The sequence below is a fragment of the Falco peregrinus genome, chromosome 5, assembly GCF_023634155.1.
Source record: "Falco peregrinus isolate bFalPer1 chromosome 5, bFalPer1.pri, whole genome shotgun sequence".
NCBI classification, from domain to species: Eukaryota; Metazoa; Chordata; class Aves; order Falconiformes; family Falconidae; genus Falco; species Falco peregrinus.
In genome coordinates this window covers 72082810-72095293 of record NC_073725.1, presented here as the reverse complement: position 1 = coordinate 72095293, position 12484 = coordinate 72082810, and positions in this window count along the sequence as shown.

Below are 12484 nucleotides of genomic sequence, written 5' to 3'. Positions count from 1 at the left end.
TGCTACAACGGGTACAAACCAAGCTAAATCGCTGAATGGTTATGCCACAGAAGCAATTGATTTTTGGGTTGTTTGCTGCTTATGTTAAGGCATATGTGTTCACAATTTGACTGTGCTTCATGCTGCAGTAGAAACTTCAGTATGTAAAAGCTCTGGAGATGCTGAAATAATCTGTCATTGGCAATCTTTTATCTCTGCAAGGATGATGTTACTCATCTACAATTCCTTGAAGAGTTTTGTATCTATCTCTTCCTTACCAGAAAAACTCAAGGGCTGCTTCCTTATCCCCCTTTCACTGTAAAAAGGAAGCTTAACCAAGAAAGCATTAGCACATCAGTCACAAATGTAATTTTTTTTTTCTAAACAAAAAGTTTATTTTAGTCAGTGTAACATCACTCTCTAACCAAATCCAGATACCAAGTTGCAAGTGAGAGCAGCAGCTAAACAACTGACCATTCAAAAGGCTCATTATTTGAGTGTAACACTGCAGAGGGAGGTAGAATCGCTCTAAAGTAAGTATAGCAATGTTTCAGAGCAAAATGTTGGAGAGATGCTAAATTCTTACTGTTTGTAGAGGTTATGCCTATCTTCAGCCATATTCTGTTAACATACAACAGTTCTATAATTCCCATCCTTTTGAGAAGAGAAGCCAAAGAAGCCAAGGCATACTGAATGTTACTTTGCTATTTTATGGTCTGTGTGTCATTTTATCAAATTTTACCAGGATATTACTTGTTTAGAGAACTGTGTGTTGCCTTCACTGTTAGGTCTCACTCCCTCTTGCTGGTCCCCTTTGCTTTTCTGTCATCAAGTGTACAAAAACAAACAAGGCTCGAGCTTTTTCATTTGTGAAGAGAGTAATGGCAGCATATACACTTGGTAATTTGGTAAAGAAGGGGAGGGAGGAAACATTAGTGGCCAATTCTAATATCTGCTTCACCATGGAATTAATGCTTGCAATGTAAAACTTTGTGCAAAAATTGTTTTGAAGAAATTCTTTGATATAGAAAGGAACCAAAGGTTAGGATTCCTGCACTTCATTTTACAAGCTGTGTGGATTAAACCAAATTCATTAGAAATGTGGCCACATATATTAATACTAAATGCTGTATTGTGTGTCAAGTTGTACACAGTATAAGGACTGAGCTCACTTGTATTCTCCACTGCTAATTCATGATAAACTAAAATGCTGACTTCTCTTCCTTTAAATTAAGATGAGCTTAAAAGAGGAAAAAAAGATACAAAATTACACCTGTTAAGGAAGCTCCTCAGCGTTCTTCATTTACAACACAGTTGGAATCTTCCTTGAAGTAACTCAGTGAGGAAAAATCGGGAATATCTTCCAGAATTTATTTATTCTTTTTCAGTATTGTTGCTAAAGGACAGGTATGTGACATTTAAAAACTCTTCTTCCATATCAGAATTAGATCAGTATTTAGCCTTTTAAGTCAATGTCCAGTGCTTCATATGAGCCCTTTGCCCAATAGAGACAGAATACAGGGGGAAAATAACATTCCTTTGTGGCTTTGAGGTATTCTTGAGTGTAGAATTTGAAAACTGATGGTTAAAACTGCTGATTTTGCTATAAACAAATTATTTTCAGGACTGAAATTACTGTGATTTTTTTCTCCTAATGAAGCAGTAAGACATGAGTGACTGCAATTACCACGCTTACTGCAAATGGCCTGGGATGATTACTTAAGCAAAAGCAGGTCAAGCTATGTATAAGTATGGAGCCACTCCATAAAAGTAAACAATTTAATGACATGGTGCTGGGAGTGCTCTAGTGTAGTCAGGCACTCTTTTTGCTGCACATGTTATAGGTAAATAACTACAGAATAGCTTAATGGGTAGTTTCACTGACCTGCATGTAGTACTCTTCAGGAGGAAACCTGCTATGCTAAACATCCTGATGTCGTCTTCACTAACCAGCTAAAGTTAAATAGGGAGTTGCTTTTAAAAGAACATTATACCAGTCAGCTGTCATCTAGGAAACTTTTAGTTCTATAGTTGAATCAAAGATTTGCAGAGACATCATATAGGGGCATTGGTGAGATCTAGGCATTTTGCCTCAAAGATGATGAGGCTACTACTTATTTTCAGGCATCCTAATGTTAGGCATCTAAATAGGTACATATTGGAAATTTTCTTCCTAACTGTTACTGTCTGTCTTCTTGAAAGAGTTCAATATGTCACTGTTTAACCATCACTGGCCTACCTTGGGATGACACTAACCTGGGCACTGTACTTCTGTTACCTAGAAGTCTTTGGAGTGCTTCTCCTGTGCTTGCTTGCTTTGTTGCTCTGACCTTTCTGAACATTTGCAGCATGAATTAGAAACAAATGTAATAACTCTTGCTGTCTCCTAATAATAACTCTTACTGTCTCCTATCAGATTCTGAAAAGCAGATGGTGAACCAAGCAGGGCTTGCTAGGGTGGGATTTTTTTAGGGGGGTGGAATGGGGGAAGTGCTGGGTGTTTTTTTTCCTGCAGCTCGGGATTTTTTGAGCAGCAACAAAGACATGGGAGATGCAGTTCTGGACTGAGTTTCAAACAGAAGGTTCTTTCTTATGGAAACATATTTTTATATTACATTTGTACAGGATTTTCCCTATTTTGATCTCCCAAAATTTTTAGATTTGCTCATTGCTCAGATTTGATTTCTTTTGCAAGGGGTTGCAAAATATGTATTGTTAATGTATTATAAATATAAAGCTAAATTTTGCTTATCTAATAAATGTGTGCTGTGGCAGTATCTGTTTTATTGTTTTGCTAACTTGAATTCATTGGTTCTTAATATGAAAAGGAAATGCTTGAGTCGTGACTGTCTTGTTAGCATAAATAAATGTGTGGAGTACATAAATTTTAAAAAATAACTAAAAAGGGCTTAAGCAGGTAATGACTAAGAATACTTGTTGGTGATAAAAGTTATGAGTTAAGTAATATTCAGACTAGTATATAGTGTTCCCAGGATTCTTTTAAGATCGTAATCTTAAAATGCAAGAGAATTTTTTACATTTTGTTCCCTGTTACTTTTGGTTATGGGTACTCGTACTGAAGTGAGCTTAAGACATAGTAATTGCAATCTGATAAGTATGTATGAGGAGATGAGAAGGTCTGAGGTTTTGTGTGTGTGTGTATTTAAGGACTAACTGTGAACATGAACAATGAACATGAAGATCATTTTGAAAAGGACTGAGAGTAGATTCAAGTGTGGGAATTCATAGACTGAGAATTTCTAGGAGCTTTGTTTTGTCCAGTAGTGGCACTCAATAATAGATTGTTACAACTCTAGGGAACCTGCTGGAAGCATTTTGAACTTCAGGGGATAACTTTAGGCATCTCCACTTGTGAATAGGTGTGTTAATATTTTTGTTGCAAACTTTTTACTTCCTTTTTGAGCTGTTTTAAGTGCGAAGAGGGGGAAATGTATTTTTCTAGAAGAGTGAATGTACCTGGGATTTAAACACTACATAAAGCATTTAATGAATATGGAGAACTATCCTCCTGTGAAATATATTTCAATAAACTTGTGTCTGAAATGTACTTCACTTGGGGGTGGGGTGAATGGAGAAAAAGAAAGTCCTGAACATGCATTTGCATTTACATGGGAAAAAGCCCAAACACGGGGTGAATTGAATTCTGAAATGTCTTTCTACAGGCAATAAGTATTAATTATTTAATTTAATTTATGTTAGACATTTGGAGTAAATGTGACTAGCTTATGTTAATTTAAAGAAAAATGTTGTTATTAGATGTCTAGGAAGGGAGTGAAATTAGAAAATGTTGGTGTATGTTTCTGAAATCCAGATTTCTATAGCTGAGTCTGTATTTGCTGGCATTGATCATGTGTCATGGCTATTGAAAACCTGGACAAGAATGAACAACAGACCTTTCTTTGTAAATGGAACTTGGCAATAAAAATGGTGTTACTAAGAAAGCTTTCTTCCCTTTCATGTTGTGTTGCTGGATTTGATACACAAGGAGATTCAATAACAGTGGAACGCAAAATTTGCAAAAGTTTGCCTTTGTTTGACATATGCACACCGTTCTTCCTATGTCAGGTCTTTTAGCCTTTAAGCTGAAAACTGAAATAGCCAAGGGTTTTTTTGCATTGAGTATGCAGGGTATACATAGCATGAGAAGAGAGAGCAGAAGAGAAGCCTGTAGAGGTGATGGAAAGTAGGTGAGGCCAGGGGTTAAGAGTGGCTGGGCAATATTTAAAATGTCTGTGAACCACTTTGCCTGTCACGTGATTTCTTCCCCAAATATATCCTTGCACCTTTTGTCTTTCTCTTGTGCATGTTGCCAGTTCAGTATATGGATCAAGTCCAACCATGTTATTAGTTGGATTCTTGTTAATTAGCTTCTCCATCTATAGGAATTAATTACAGTCAATATACATTCCTTGCAAAATGTTTTTTCTCAAACTAGGCAATGCTCCAGAAGCTTTCTTAAAGAAGAAATTAAATTACATTGTACTATGAAATAAGCAAGCTAAGTATTGTAGATAGGAGACGGCATTGTGGTTTACTATAAGGTACGAATATTAAAAAAAGGTGTATTGGGGAAAATGAGCATGAGTCTGCTCTAGCAGTTGGGCTTTCAACATTATGCCAATAATACTGCTTTAAGGATACCAATTCTATAATTTGTGGCCAGGAAGTTCCCTTCTGTTTGAAACTATTTTGCGGTTCATGTCTCCTTCTGATGCCTGAGAACTTGCAGCCTTTTGTCGTCTTACTTTTCCTCTGTTTCTGTGCAAGATCTTTTTAGACTTGGACATTGAGTCAGGTTAAGCATCTTGCCCTGCATTACTAATGGTCAGAGATGGAATGAAAGCACAGCCTCAGGCCCTCTTCCCGTTCTGACTCGGATGAAGGTGAACTTGACAGAAATGCAGTGCTGTATTAGTCCACTCTTTTCTTAGTCCCTGTGAATATATAAGTGTAGCCACTTGAACCATCATTTAATAGGTAAATCCACATATTTATTAAGATAATTCATTCTAGTAATATAAATGAAGTGAAACTGTGTTGATATATATGTCTTTATCAAAGTAACTCTTTTTTTAAGTAGAGATGCAGCATTTAGAGATTGGTATCTTTATTCTTCTGTTTATTGGGGGGAAGAAATTGCATCCCTAAGTGCATTTTTATGCTGCCATGTTAGATCTTGTGCAAAGACAAAAGCTGTATTGACACTTTCTGGTGATCTTTTTGAATATGTGGTGTGTACAGCTGGGAATGCAAACTCACTGTTTATGTGAGTGTATTCCCTGAAAATTCCTTTGAATTTTAAGGTGATACCTTTTATCGCTCAAGTAAGGAGAGTTGGTGAGAGCTGCAACACCTGGAGTTGCAAATCTTCACTGGCAAAATTTGAAGAAAGGTTTCAGGCAAGTGTACACACAGTTAAAGCAGTTGAGTTGATGGGGAGTAACTCGGTCTGTCTGGTTGGATGGTGTTCCATTGTGTGTGTGGTTTTAGCTCAAGGATTCTACCAACAGCTTATCTACAAACATGTCTAGGTCTTAAAATTATTATTACTTTTGGATGCCAGTTCTCTAAATGGATTTTGAGAGGTGAATTTTTTTAGATTATCAAGAGCCTTATTATTCAAGCTTAGATTACAAGTCCTTTTGAAATACAGTGAAGGCTTTTGCCTGTCCTCAGAGACTCATTCTACAAAGTTGGGAAATGTGCTTGTTGAATGGAAAATACTGATCTCATCATTCCATCCTCACTGTGTTGCCCCCAAATAAATGTTTATATTTCACATAGGCCACAGTTTTTGGTTTGGGTTTGTTGGTTGTTTTTTTTTTGTGGTGTTTGTGTTTTGGTTTTGGGTTGGTTTTTTTGGTTTTGCGTTGGTTTTTATTTTTTTTTGGGGGGGGGGGCGCCGCTGTTTGGATGACCAGTAGGGACAGATGAATACTTAAGCTCTGTTTCCTAGTTACATATAATTTTTCTCAGCTTTGGTATGCAATAAACATTGTGACACGAGATGGGAAAACAAACTATTGTTTTACTGCAGAAATAAATTTTGCTTTTAATTGGATGAAGACATCTTTGTATAAATTTGTCCTCATTTTTGGATCATTTATTTAGGTTGCTGAGAATCTTAGACAAATGTCTAAAACTACAAAGTACACTTAAAACTTCTGTAGATTAAAAGGAGTAGTGTGAACAGATGTAGTGACCCAGTTGTCTGAGCTAAGCTGGTTGCAGGAGTTACTGTGATTGGCACAGGAGCAAAGAATGATAATTTATTCTAGCCTCTTGCCAGAAAACTTACTAAAACAATTGTTAGAAATTTGGAGAGGAGGTTTATTTTAGTGCAGTTGTTAATAATAGTGTGTTTCCTGACGCTTCCTACCTCTCCTGCTCTTCCAAAATGGGTCCCTTGTTCTTGGGAAGCATTTGGTCTTTGCTTCAACAAGATTACTTTTTCAAAGATTCAAATGGATTATAAACATTACTTACTTTGAGACTTCTATATGAAGTTGAAGTAATAGAACAAAAAGTCTGTACGAAACTAAGAAGTCAACTGAAATCTGAGCTATTTCAGTGTATGTACCAGCATCAGAGTCCCCACAAGATCTTTTCAGAAAGCTACAGTCGTTGCATATTATTTCAAATGATGTATCGGCTTCATCCTATTACTAAAGGGCTGGAAAGTGTCCTGTTGATCTGGTGGTAGTTACCCAACTGGGGATTATGGAAAAGTTGTTTATTCAGCTATGCTAACTTGCTCTTTATTTCCATCTGCTGTTTGAAATTGCATGTTGTTGGATAAGTGAGTCCGGGAGGCACCTAGTCAGATTATATCACCACTACAGATATCGTCAGAGCTTACTCTCCCTCAAGAGCTAGAGCTACCAGAAATAGAAAAAGGCATTTCTGAAGGTGGAGAGAGGCAGAATCATGATAATGTCTTGGAGAAAGGAATTTCAAGTCAGTAGAAGAAGGCAGGGCCTACAAAGGATAAAAGTGGTCTCTTTCTCTCCCCTAAGAGAACCTGGTTGTGATGACAATCTGTGTGTGCACACGGTTTTCCTTTGCTGAATAACAGCGAAAACACTGTCCAGTCTCTAACATTGAGGGGCAATTGCTTGCATCTGTCCTCTGTCCAACAAAAGTGACAAAGCCGGTAGACTATGCAACAACAGACTTACTCCTGACTGTCACTTGTGAACTGAAGTAACTGTACTCACACTTATCCCACATGCTTTACTCCTCTGATACATCCCGATAGACTACTAATAAATACTATAACATTGTTAGTATACTGTTAAGGCTAATAGAGAAGGTCTTTGAAATTACATATTGCTGAGGAGGGGAAGTAAGAAGCCAAAGTAATCTCTGTGTATGATGATAGGTACTTCAGTCAGATTTTGATAGACAGAAGTTGTTTGCAGGTGAGTGTGCCTTACCACCAGATGCAGCATTTTGCTGCCATGCTGCTCACCCCCAGTCCTCTTGCCTCTCCACCTCCCTCAGCCTGAACAGAGATGTCAAGAGGTCATGGATGATTCTACAGCAGGGGTCCTCAAACTATGGCCTGCAGGCCAGATACGGCCCCCTGGGGTCCTCAATCTGGCCCCCGGTATTTACAGAACCCCCTGCCCCGCCCCCCCCCCCCCCCCCCGCCCCCCCCAACCCCTGGTTGGGGGAGAAACCGAGCAGCCGCAGATGATCTCCTGCCACTTCATCTGCGTGCTGGCCCCCTGTTTAAAAAGTTTGAGGACCCCTGGTCTACAGTGTTTGATCAGCGAGGAGATCCCTCGCTGCAGCTTGAATTCACTCAGAGGTTGTAGAGTCCTTTGTATTGATGTTCTTTTGTGTAGAGATTTCAGTTTTTGTTTTGGAATAGATTTCTGGATCCTTGTTTTTCTGACCTCTCACAGAGGCTAGAAAAGTTTCTATTTAGTAAGAGATGAGGTTCTCGGGTAATAATGTTCCAATAATAGGATTCTAAGAACCTTAGTTAAAATAACTAAAACACTCATAAAATCACAATGGGTTGGCAGGACCACATAGCCTGTTACTGCTCCTTTGACTCTGTTTTGCATCTTGTCTTAGGTGTAGGAAGGATGCAATTGTGTGTTACTTTTTCATTGCAATGGATTTTACGCACTTGGTAAAGCAGAGTTCCTCTTGCAATTTCTGTCACACATCAGGGTGAGATGAGTAATAGCATGCACAGGAAATTCTACTCAGTAATGTGCACCAAGCAATCAAATTTAGAGGTGGATCCCTCAGCAGGGAGATGACATGCTTAGGACAAGCTCTTTGAGTAGCAAGTAAGACCAGTGAATTATGGAGATAAGGCTTTCTTTTTAACTATGTGACAGTGAATATATTCACTGGAGGTTTTTTGGTGGCTAGCCTTCAGTGTTTCAGTTTCAACAACCATCTGTCCTAAAAGTTCTTGTAAATAGAAGGCAGAAGGAAAGTCTCTTCAGAATGGTCAAAGTGGAAATAATAGAAGTTTCTCTTGTCAGCCTCTCTTATCTAACCTAGTTTCTTTAACGGCATTACTTAAATGTCTAATTGCTCTCGTCCTCTCTGCTTTTGTTTATATATTTTTAGGAAGTGGGAAGGAAGCTTGTTTTATTTTTTTTGTGTGTTGGTGGTGGTTTTTTGTGGGTTTTTTAAGGCTTTAGAAGAAATCACAAGAAGATGGGAATCCTTTCATGTAGGCTGATAAAACTGAGAAGAGCAGAATCTTGATCCTCTGATATTTAAAATCTTTCTAAACCATGCAATTCACAAAGAGCTGCTTTTTCATTTTCTGCCGAAACTCTTCATTCTCTGAGTTCATTTTGAGGAAAACTTTAGGCCTTTCTCAGCTTGTTTAAACTACAGAGAAAGTACTAAAAAGGAGAAAATATGACAAGATCTGATAAAAAAGAAAAACCAAAAAACCTCATCTGCAAGAGGTAGTGAGGTTTTTTTTAAAATACCTGAGAACAGCTTTGCAGAATTTTCCTACCAATTCTGGGCCCTAGTAAATGGATTGGGTTTACATAGTTTTGCTTTAGGATAATATTCTGAAGGTAGAAATTAAATTTTGGGTGCCTAAAAGTGAACAAATACCCTAATGGTTCTGCCATAAACTGCAGGCAGGAAGGAATGTATCCTCATTAAGAGAGATGCTTCCCTCCAAATAGCAGATGCCCCTTCCTAACAAGTACTGATTGGGAAGTCATGATTAAGGTGAAAACTTCCACAGTTTTTGGAAATATCAGATGATGAGTAAGTTTACCCTCTGCTTTTATGAGTTACAAGAGGGTTTTTGGAGAATAATAATAATAAAAAAAAAGGGCAGCCCAAAAAAACCTTAACAAATCACCAATGCAGTTGATTTTTCACAAAATCCCCGGTTCCCATGATTATTTATTTAATGCAGCCAATAAAAGATATGCTAATAGAGGGTTGTGGTTTTTTCTTTGCAATGTTGCTTCATTCTCTGGTCCGTTACTCAGAGTCTAGGAGTGTTGTGACTCACTGTTGATTCGGTGTGTGATATGGTTTGGCATTTTTCTTTTGTTGCTGTTTTCTGTTGAAAATCTATCCTCTTTCTGGGGATTGAGAGTACAGCATCACAAATGTAGGTAACTGTATTGTGCAGGTGCGCCTTAACTGGCATGCTGTTTGGTGAAGTGGGTTAATTATCTTTTAGGTCTGCATCTGATAGAACAGGAGAAATTGCATAAGTGGTTGTTGTAGAACATCTGGTATGGGGAGGTTGCCAATGAGTAAGAATAAAAACATCAATAAAAGGACTACAAAGTAGATTCAAAATTGTGCTGGTCTCCTACCCAACTGTTTCTGATTTAGTGAGACTGCTGCTTTCCAGCCCTAAGGGCAGGCTTAGGAGCAGATGAAGGAGCAATCCTCTCTCTAACCTGCCCAGCTGTTTAGAGAGAACAGTGCTGGAGAGACTTGAAGTACTTTGTTTCAGATATAAATTGTTTCAGAAAGCTAGTGGAGTTACTCTCCTAAAAAAGAAACTAAACGTGTTTGTCAGCAGTTCTCAAGTTGAACTGAATTTGAAAAGTTCTAGGTTACTGCACAGGTCTGCTGTGATTGAGCGGTCTAGTAAGGCCCGCTGCATCTGGTCACTGCTGAAGCTGTCTGCAGCTTGATCTGTCTTGTCCTTCTAAGTTCACAAAGCATCAAAGTAATCATACATAGATTAAAATGAAATGTAATGCCCTATTCAGGGGAAGATTTTCAAGTAAGGCAGTAATTAGATGTTAGTTTTAACTTATTTTTATCAGTTGATATCTATATGCAGATGGGAAAAATTACATAAAAATAACGGAAAGCAAAGCACCATAAGAAAAACCTAGCTGGCCAGTAATCATCTAACCTTGTATTTCCAGTATTTGTTACCCTATTTGATACATCTGTTAATCTATATGAATACAGTTTGGGGTATGGTATGATTTGGGAATACTTCCTATGCTTATCTTGTGATTTCTGTCTGATACTCTAAAATTAAATAAAATCAGTGTGTTCCAGAAGGGTGGTCTTTGAATGTGCAATTAACCTGCTGCTTGTTAGCTAACACATCCTTCCCCAGCTAGTGCAAGCAATGGCATTGGAAACAGTAACCGTTCCTAAGGAAGAGTTGGCTAAAGGCAGAACATCTGGCTTGCTTCTTCCTCTTTTTGTAGGAGCTGTATGGTAAATGAGAAGTTGCAAACAGTAGAATGAACTCTGCCTTTTTCTATTCATTATTGCTCTTTTTTGAAAAGGTTCCAACAAGCAAAATGGGAATTGTGAGATGGGAGAGATAGTAACCAGAGAAATGAGAACGTCTTTCTCAGTGCTTGTAAAACAAGGACAGAAAGGAGCAAGTTTCCAAAGTTCACCCTGTGTGGTTGTTCTGTTCCTGCCTTCTGGTAGCTCACCATCTCTTTTCTGCATTCTTCCTAAAGATGGCAGAGTGGAGATCCTTTACCTGAGGCCTAAATGGTTCTTGCAGTGCCCTGTGCCCACTGATTCATTGTCATTAATGACACATGTTAAAATCCATTTAAATGTTTCAGAGTGATTTCAATAATTTGTACCAAAAATCTTGGCTACTTGATGTATAATTTCGGTAAAACTGAAGAGTCCGATGCAAAATTTCATGTCTTATTTTCTGCATAACCAGCTCTGGAGGTTTTTACATACATTTCTAGTGGATGAGAGTTCAAAAAGTTTCTATTTAAAAGGAAAATAAAAGTTCAACTGTCTTAAAAAAAATAGAGTAGTTTCCAGAACCTTAACAAGACAGACATAATGTTGCATATGTGCGTACAACCTTTTGAATGCTTAGGACTGCCTGCATCTCTCAAACCAGAGACATTTTCTCCAGTATGCATAGGCATGCATTTTTCACAGTAATCATACCTTAAGCTCAAAATAAAGTCTCTTTGCTTTGTCTGACTGGTCACAGACTTCGCTGCTCCATTTTGGCTTCTCTCTGATAAGAAAACTGAAACCCTTTGTTAACTTCTATGTAACTAGATCTTGTTTCAGGTATTAAAAGTTTTGAAGCTTTTAGAGAGAAGACTTCAAAGTTGTACAAAGAATAAAAATAATTTGTTTGACAGAACATTCCAAGAGAAAAGAAACATCAGTATATAGTGTTTTATATGTAATCTTGACCTCTATTCAGGATACCAGTTACTTAACTGATACTATAAAGGACATACCTAATCTGTAAGAATATCAGATTTAACTGCAGCCACATTTGCGCTTAAGTCATACTCTTTCTACATCAAATGCGTATTTTTGTATGCAAACCCATTGTGAGAAGGGTGTAACTTATTCCCAAGAACTTTGGAATTAAGATGTGAGCAGCTTTGCTTTGCTGCTTTTCCATCATGCAGTTCACTTGAATTTGCTTATCGCAGTTTATCAGTTTCAAGGCTTTCCTGCGAAAGTGGTGTTTGCAACCACTGTCTGCTAGATAATCTGTAATTCTTACATAGCTGCCAATATGCTTTGGAGGGAAAGTCTTGCTTGACTCTGCTAAATCCTGGTTAAAATAGGTCTTGCAAGCTTCTTTGTGAGTTTCTGAATAGATCTTTGTATTAGATGTTTCGTCTAATATGGGAAGGAAACTTGTCAATTTGTTTAAAACCACAGATCTCTTTGAACCCCAGTCCTGGAGCTAAGCTTCCTCTGTTCTTTGAATCTGAAAAGAAAATCAGACCTGTTTATGGGAAATCAGATCTGACTTTTCTGTAGCTGCATTTAGATTGTTTCACATTAAGTGAACAAATATATTTACATTAAAAAAATTAATAATGCACTTGTGAAGCTTAGTTCATGTTTGTAAAGCATTTTGATATTGATGCTTAGCATCAGTCTTTTTAACTCCTTGCCATAAAGGAATGTTTTTTAAATTATCATTCCAGTCTTACTGCTTGTACCAAGTAATGTAGTTTCTGGTGGGTACCTGTAATTTTTCAAGTCACTG